The following is an 8,927-nucleotide window of genomic DNA, read 5'->3' as shown; positions in this document are numbered from 1 at the left end:
CAAAATCGCGTAAGCGGTTATCGCGCCAATTAAGAAGAAGAAGAAGTTTTTGTAAATCTTTGGCCACTTGACAACCTCAATAACTTGCTGGGTGATTTTGGCTACAGTTACAACATTTTGGTAACTCGTTATCTTGTTTAGTACATTTAATTGTTTCGTGATCGCCAGTGCATTTGACACACTTAGGAGGCTTGCAGCAGTAGTTTGTTGTATGCATAAATCCTTGGCATGATTTGCACTGTGGGATGAGTTTCGATGGTTTTAATTGTTCTATTTTAATAATACAATTAAGGATCTGTTTGATTTCATGTATTTTCTTTATATCTTCGTTGGAGTCAAAGCATATTATAAACATATTCAGAGACTCTTTTGTCTTCCACTTTAATTTTCCAAAAGCATTCGTTGCCTTAAGACCTTGATTCACCAGATCCGCAACAATTTCTTTTTGCTCGCAAGTGTAATGGAGATTTTTCACAATTACTCTTATTTGCCTTATTTGCTTACTTTCATACGAGTGCCAGGCTAGCTTCAGTGTCGTTAGTTTTTTTGTTAGCGCTCTGTAGTCTAAGCTATCGAATAGATTAATTTTGTAGTTATCTTTAGCAATTAGCTTTAGAAAAAAGTCTTTTTGAATAGTTTCTTGAATAATTTTTTGAATGTATTGGTGGGTTATACCGGTTTGTGTAAGAATAATTGGTGGCGGGCGCAGCTCATGTGAATCTTTTGTTTTTGTTTTTGAAGTATCTAAAATGATCTCTGGGGATGTTTCCATTCTTCGCTTCTTCTGGGGTCTTCTGGATTTGTTGAGCAGCCAGTTGGTCTCATTTTCGAGTTCATCTTCATCGGTGTGTTACTGAATTGATCTCTCTACTTTTTCACTAGCTCTTGTAGTAGTAGTAATTCTTTATTTATTTATAAATATTTCATCTTACATTTCAATAATTTTTACAATAATTCATTTAAATATATAAATACATAAAGAAAGAAATAATAAATTTGTGGCAATAACAATGTTGTCTGTCACAACTCAAAAATTAATCAAAAATTGAACTCTGCAATAAGAAAATTTCTATAGCGTAAGACTGAGTATATAAAGCAAGTTAGTATTTTCCAATTATGGCCATTAAGTATATCTATTACTTCTGCTTCATTTAGCTTCGCTGCGTTTAGGTATTTTATTCTGATCTCCTTCAGTACCGGACATCTTCCTAAGAAGTGCTGCATATTTTCTTCCTCGTTTAAATTGCAGAGGGTGCATATTTTCTGAGCATTTCCATACGTAGTTACATTTAGCTTCAGTAAACCACATCTTGCTTTGAAAATTGTCGTAATATCAGGTAGCCGCATATCTTCTTTAATATATGATTCCCCTTTTGAGTAGTCCAAATGTTTATAAATTCGCTTCGCGCTTGACTGTGCTTTTTGCCTTGCCATGTTGATATCTTTTATTTTCATTTCGGTAAGAAGTTGCACACAGCGATCTTGCCAGTCTATAGAGGTGATGTTTTCTTCAAATTTCAGACCAAACTCCATTCCCATGTCGTTCAGATGTTTAAGCCAAAACACATTTTTACTTAAGATGCCTTGTGTTAGTTTGTGTGGGAGTCTGTTGCAGTTATATTTATAAATAGTTTTCCAGATATACTTCATGTGTAATTCTAAAGAATACATGTGGCTATCTTCTATATTAGTTTCTAATGTTATTGCATAATTTGGAGTGAACTCGGGTAGTTTGAGGATTCTTTTAATAAAGTAACGTTGAAGTTTATTTACCTCATCGAATAAGGCATATCCCCAAACTTGCGCTGCGTAGGTTTGGATCGCTCTGCATACCGCTTGGAACAGCTTCCATTTTGATTTTAATGAAATGAATGGCTTCGCTAAAAAATCGTTCCATGTGCAATTAATACTAGCTTTTGCTGAAGTATTTCTGGCTTCTTAGTGCTTGCCGAATGCCATTTTGGGTGTGAGAATGACACCAAGATATTTATATTCGGCCACCAATATAATTTCTTTACCTTGGTACCACCATTTTTCTGCCTGGGAAAGTCGTCCACCTCTTCTAAACACCATCATCTCCGATTTATTTGGGTTTACTTCCATATTCCATTCAGCGCAGTATTTCTCCAGGTTATTAATCATGGATTGCATGACTTTAGGGTTATCCGCTAGGAGAACAATATCATCGGCATAAAGGAGAAGACGTATATTCCTGCCCTCAACCAATAGTCCACCTTCTAAATAGTCGTGCAAATCGTTTAGATATAAAATGAACAATAATGGCGACAACAGACATCCTTGTTTCACACCAGTGCAGGTTTCAAAATAGTCGGATACTTCTTTTCCCGTCCAAACCGTAGATCTAGTATTATCGTAAATATTTTCTATGAGGTTCGTTATTTTGCTAGATATTCCCATCTGTCGAAGTTTATAAATCATCGGTCTCCTCGGCACCCTGTCGAACGCCGCCTTGAGATCAATAAAATATGCGTAAACTTTTTGATTTTCATGAAACTTTAGATGTACAATAGACGCAAGATTATAAATGTTATCTACAGTTGAATAGTTTCTTCTAAAGCCGGCTTGGAATTCTGTGAGCACGTTGTTTTTTTTCTACCCAATTTGCAAGTCTTGCGTTTATCAATCCCATTAACACCTTTGCGATAGAATTCATAAACGATATTCCCCGATAGTTACTGGCTGCATTTACATCTCCCTTCTTAAAAATTGGGAAAATTATCGTTTTTTCAAAAGTTTCATCGATTCTTCCGATCTCAAAAATGATGTTGTATACCTTTGTTAACTCCAACTTAAATTCTGGCGAAGCAAACTTTAGCAGCTCATAAGGTACTCTATCTTCTCCTGGCGCTTTATTGATTTTAGCATTTTCAATGGTTTTTTCAACTTCCATAAATGTTATATCTTTATCGAGATATTCATCTTTACATAGCGCAGCTGCGTAATAAATGTCTTTTGTTAATTGCGGTTGGTTTAGTAGGCTTTGAAAATAGTATTTAAAATCGTTCGCAGTGATATTTGTACCAACTTGAAATGACTTTCCTCTTATATCCTTCGCCAAACTCCACCATTATTTTGCATTTGCAGTTTTGTTGATTCGTTTTTCAATTTTTTCGTAATATTCTTTCTTTGATTTTTCACATGCGTTTCTATAAAATTGATTTGCTTGTAGATATTTTTGCTTATAGTCTTCAATGTTAGATTTTCTAAAGTCATTCAGATATTTGAAGGATAGCTCCCTAGCCTTAAAGCAATTCAAAATTGAACCATGCATTTTTAAAAGTGATTTTAATATTTCTGGCAGGTGACTGTGGCACTGACATTTTTATTACGTTGGCAAGCTTCTTCAGATCCATTATTTCTCCTCCATTTTTAAACTTATTTAGGTATTGGTTTTGTTTTAATTGATAATTTATCTTATCTTTTCCTTTAAGCACTACTTTCGGCAATAAGTTGATGTTTTCCAATTCGTTTAGTACCATATTTGTTTTTAATATTAATTTAATTGGCATGTGGTCAGACCATACCTTTGATTCAACTTCGAATTTTTCAATGTATTTCAAACCTTCTTGGGAAACTGCGCATATATCGTTTACGGAATTACCAACTGCACTTATGTAAGTCAAATTACCTTCCTCATCACCAGCTGTTCTGCCATTCAATATAATTAGACCATAGTCTTCACAGAAATCCATACAATTTTTGCCTCTATTATTTAATACCGCGTCTCTTGAGCTCCTTTTTCCAGTATCTGCTGAGAATGTAGCTGTGTACAAGTCTTCGATATTTTGTTGTATATTTCCAACTCTAACATTTAGATCTCCCATAACGACTGAAATCTTCTCTGTGTTTTCCTTGAAAATTTCCTTAACTACCTCAATTTCTTCGTGCCAAGCTGCTCCTCTTATATACAGTGGTATAAATGTGATTATGTCATCCTTTACGTGGAATCTTATCACATCTACTCTATTTTCGGCTTTGATACCATGTCGTATGCCTTTTTTTTGCAACTCTTTTTTGCCTCCATACACGCAACCTCCAGACGCTCTTCCAAATTTGCTGCTACGACTTGCTGGTTTCCAGTAAGTGTCAAAATCTGGGAAATATTTGTTTGCTTGATTTATTTTCTCTTCGGTTAGGTGGGTCTCTATAAGTTCAAAAACGTCATGCTTTTTAACATAGTCGAAAAACGCAGGGAAGATATATTTGTTTTCAAGGCCATTGACATTAAAGGAATTAATATTAATTTTAATTTGTGCACATTTTAAATTATTTTCAATTCTAATACTTTTAAGGTTATTTTTGTTAATCATTTTGCTATGACAGACGTTTTCTAATTTTTTGAAATAATTTTACTTAACAATATATTATAATCTGTTTTAACGTTCTGAAGTCTGTTTTCATATAGAAGTTGCAATGTAATATTTGCATCTTCCATGCCACATACCAGCTTTTTATCTTTATTCCATCTCAACCATTTGTTTGCTACTTTCATCCTATCATCTCGGACGCCAATTCGATGTTTAGAGGAAATCGCCATAATATCCTTTTTCAACTGCATCATAACTTTCTTGTCTTGTTGCCGCTCTAAATTAACATCTCTTTCTAATATACATATATAGATTGTTGTACCCGCAAGCTTACTTGATTTTTTGAAAATATCTCCGATATCCTTTTCTGATCTGATTTCTGCCAGCACCGTCATTTTTCCATCTCGCTCGTAGATTTTCTTTGTCGATTTGACAATTGATGCGTCGTTTATCTGTAGTACTTCCTTGCACACTTTATCAACTGCCTCCTTGGTCGATGTATGTACTTACAGTTAGGCCTTTGAAAATTAAATTTTGTTTTTTGATATGGTCTTCCAACTGGGGGAGTCTTATTTTATCCATATTCTTTTCAGCCTGCGATAAGTATTCATTTTGTTTCTTTAGCTCCGCAACATCACTACTTAATTCATTTAATTTTTCAAGCATCGCATTGTTACTCTCTTTGATTATAAGCTTAAGAGTTTCTATATCCAAATCACCAACTTTTTGGGTACTCATTTTGTGCATTTTTGGGGTTTGGTTTTTAGTGTCCATTGGGGACAGCTGGTCAGCTTTTCTTTTCTCCAGGATACTAAGTTGCGCCTTTTACCTTTATAGGATGGTATTTCACCTCCTTTAGCTAATGCACCAACCAAGAAATCGTTTTGGGATGATGTCCTTCCGCCAGATGTCGCTTCACCTTCCAATTGTCTGAACACTCATTTATCCAAGCTCTTGTATTTTTAGTTTTAATGGTATTTAGCTCATGCTTAAGAGACTCATTTTCCTCTCTGAGGGTTGCGCATATATCCTCTAATTCTTTCATCTGTAGTAGAATCAGATAATAGTCATTTCTTTGGCCTCCTCCAGGAGGCGGTGTACTCAGCACCATCTAGTGGTCGCTAGAGCAACTGTGATTAATAAAAGAAAATAATCTTACCGGTTGAGCAATATGGCAGCACTCCGTTTTCCCAATATTTTGACTGAGCAGAACAGATGGTGTTGTTTACAATTACAATGTGCGGGTTATGTATAAGTTAAAATTTCGCGCTTTCCAATAAAATTTATGTATTTTCTTACAAAATTGTAGAATTGAATTATTGGTAATCCACTAAACCTGATATAAATCGAAAGCAGTAATGGTCGGTTCCTCGCGCGATTTTATAGTTTGGTATTAGTTTCTAATATTTTAGTTTGGTACCTTTATCCGGCCACCCTAATTAACTATAATGTGCAGGAGTTCACAAAACTTTTGTATATTTTTAGGCCGATATTATTAAGCTGGCTGAGTTCAGAAAGTTGTTTGATTTTATTATTTATTTTGTTGTTGTTGTATCTGCTTTACTTTAAGCGCCAAATGATTAAAAACGCATACTTGCTTGTCTATTCGATATTTTCACCAAACTTCACACACTACCGAAGGAGGATTCTTTCACCATTCGAATTAGCACAAACTTTGTGAAATTTTCACTTTAGACACAGTGATTTTAATAGCGTTTTCGTTTCTACACAAAAATGTTGTCATGCCGACGTGCAAAAGTTATTCAAAGTCGCACTTCACCCTGTGAAACTGCAACCATTTTTAAGGTTCAGTGCAGCCCTTCACATTTATAAAAGAACACAAACTGTAACCCTGAAATGCAATCAGCTGTTTTTTCGCGCGCTAATCGGACAACGAATTGCAAAAATTTTTGGTGGACAGTTTAAAAAAAAAAAATAAAAAAATGCTAGCTAATGAAGAAAGTCCTATTAGCAGCAAAACAGTTACAGGTAAAATGAGAATGTCTTGACTTTTCTATCAAATGTGAAAAAGTGAAAAATGCTAATTATTTAAACGATCCTTTTTGGTAGTATGGACGGAAGAGGAAACGAGACTTCTGCTGGATAAATACGCCTCCTATTTGCCGGACATTGGTCCCTTCAAGTAGTTAAAGACAAAAAAGGACATGTGGATGAAAATTGGCGCAGAGTTCGATGGGAAAAGTTGGAAGCAGTGTGAAGAAAGGTATAAGACCATCATGAAACGTAAAAAAGTGGCGGTGGAAAATAACAGGACCTCAGGTGCAAAACCCCAAAAGCTACAGTTTGAAGAAGAGCTCGAAAAAATATGCAAAATAGATGATTCCATTGAGCGGGCGGTTAAAATAAGTAGCCAATGTATGATAAAAAAAGAGGTCGCAGCAAAAGAAAAGCAAAGAAAGAGGAAAACGCTCCAAGAAACTATGTTAGAAATTGCTGCAAGGAAGGAGGAAGCCAGAGAGAAACGACACAGGGAAAGAATGGAGAAAGCTGCAAAAATCGTAAGCCTTTTGGAAAAGTGCATCAGTGAAAACAAACCAGCTTGAAGCTGTGGGCGTATGAGGTAAGTTATTAAAGCCGGTTTGAATTGTGTATGCTGTTTATGATCCATTAAATGTTAATTGAAATATTTTGTTTTTGCAGGCTTTCGTTCCTGGTCCAACGTTTCGCCTATTTATTTTTTACTTTGTACCTGCTTGAAGCAAATAAATATGATCTCCCTTATTTTCAATAAATACAATATATAAAACAAAAGAAAAAGTAGTTTTTTAATATTTATTGAAGTTTCTTTCAAGGTACATCTCGTTAATGCAATTAGTGCGTTCGAAAACTGTGCTAGTCCAAAATTTTACATATTTGGTCTCTTCATTGACTGGCCTTAAAACGTTTCTTAACTGTTAATATTGTACAAATAAGGGGAAATGCCGAACGAAGTTAAAAATAATTTTTTGATTTCCTCGGAACGTTAATTTTGAACATTTACTGTTTTTGAACTAACATATTCAATGTTGCTAAGTAGAAAATTTCCGAGATTCATAAACAAATTTAGGTACTCTAAAAAAACATGTCAAAAAAGTGACTTTATTTGGCTTCTTTTTATTTCGCCCAGCTCAGTAAGAACAGTGTCGCTTACTTCGAAAGGAAAATGTTGTTCCTGAACGGAAGCAGGATCAACGCAGGATTCTTTTTTCTCTATAAAATCCTGTTTGTCTATGCAAATATTATGAAGTACGCAGCATGCTAGTATAAATTTCGCTGTAGTCTCAACTTCATGAAAATCTGAACGAATAAGTTGCCGGAAACGACATTTTAACAATCCAAAGGCGTTTTCAATTCGGACCCGTGTTTGACTAATTTTGTAATTGTATCTCTTTTCTTGCTCAGCTAAATTCCCGTATTCCCTATACGGCGTTAACAAATAATTTCGGATCGGATATGCAGAATCCCCTAACACATGATATTTTGGTAAACATAGGTTTGGAAGTTCTTTACCAATGAAAGATATATTAACTTCAAGACACGCGAGTCGTGCACTTTACTCGCCACGCCAGTGAAAACTTCTAAAAATTTTAAATTTGCATCACATATACCCTGCATAGTCACGGAAATTGTGTCATGCCTATTTATATATGTTGAACGAATTTTTTTTTTCGGCGCCCTTATCGAAATGTAGGTTCCGTCAATTTTCAAAAACAATAACACGTGTGTGTTTGGCGTTGCTTGTGGTCTCCCTCCTTCATAGTTCCTCCTTATATAGTACAAGCTGTTTGTGTATTTTGCGATTAAATCATTCGCACTTTCACGCTTAATGCGAAAATTTTGTTTAAACTGTAAATGTTAATAAATTATAAAAACATACAGTATATAAACAAGCATTGAACAGAATTATTGAAATGGTGTCTAGTATTTTGCCCACTAGTTTGAGAGCGGTAAGCGAAAATGGAAATATCTTCGAGATATCTTCAAGAAACTCCACACAGAAAAAAGAAAAAGCGTTAACACCATTCTTCGTAGTATGCATCTTTCCTGAAACTTGGTGGGCGAAAACTAAACGGTGTCCCTATGAAAAAATTACCTCTCGGCCTGTGTACAAGTTGCCTACTTCATTTACAAAGTCATTTACGCGTAAGCAGTTAATTTTTGGATTTAAAAGTACGCCGAGCTCCTCGTCATCTGAAGAAGAGGACGACGACTCCAGGAGGTCATTTATTAAATTGTTTGCTAAAATCAAGTATCGTTTTTCCATTTCCCGGCTAACAATGTTCTTCCACCTATGACACCAATTATTTGTTTGGAGAAAACTATGTATGTAAAACTCAATATTTTCGCGCAAACACATTTACCAGACAAAATACAATTTCTCTTACTGATTTTGGTAATTTTAATTTGCAAATATTACGGGCAGCTACAATATTTTAATAGTTCTATGTATAATCTCAATTTTCGCTTTTTCAATTCACGACTGCTAAAATGAAATGTCAAAAATGTGTAGACTTTACCTGTGCTGCTCGGACACAGCCGATTAATGTGAGCAAGAAAGAGTCAAATAAGGGGCTACTTTTGTTACTGATCAGCTGATTA

The 8,927-nt window shown here is 35.0% G+C and overlaps 1 pseudogene; it reads right to left on the bottom strand.

Moving 5' to 3' along the window:
- Window positions 1–7,391: 7,391 nt before the first annotated feature.
- LOC128870378 (putative nuclease HARBI1) lies at window positions 7,392–8,592 on the bottom strand (annotated as a pseudogene).
- Window positions 8,593–8,927: the final 335 nt, after the last annotated feature.

The sequence above is a fragment of the Anastrepha ludens genome, chromosome X, assembly GCF_028408465.1.
Source record: "Anastrepha ludens isolate Willacy chromosome X, idAnaLude1.1, whole genome shotgun sequence".
In the NCBI taxonomy this organism is placed as follows: domain Eukaryota; kingdom Metazoa; phylum Arthropoda; class Insecta; order Diptera; family Tephritidae; genus Anastrepha; species Anastrepha ludens.
Note: the sequence above shows the minus strand (reverse complement) of the source record. Positions and strands in the feature narration are given on the sequence as shown.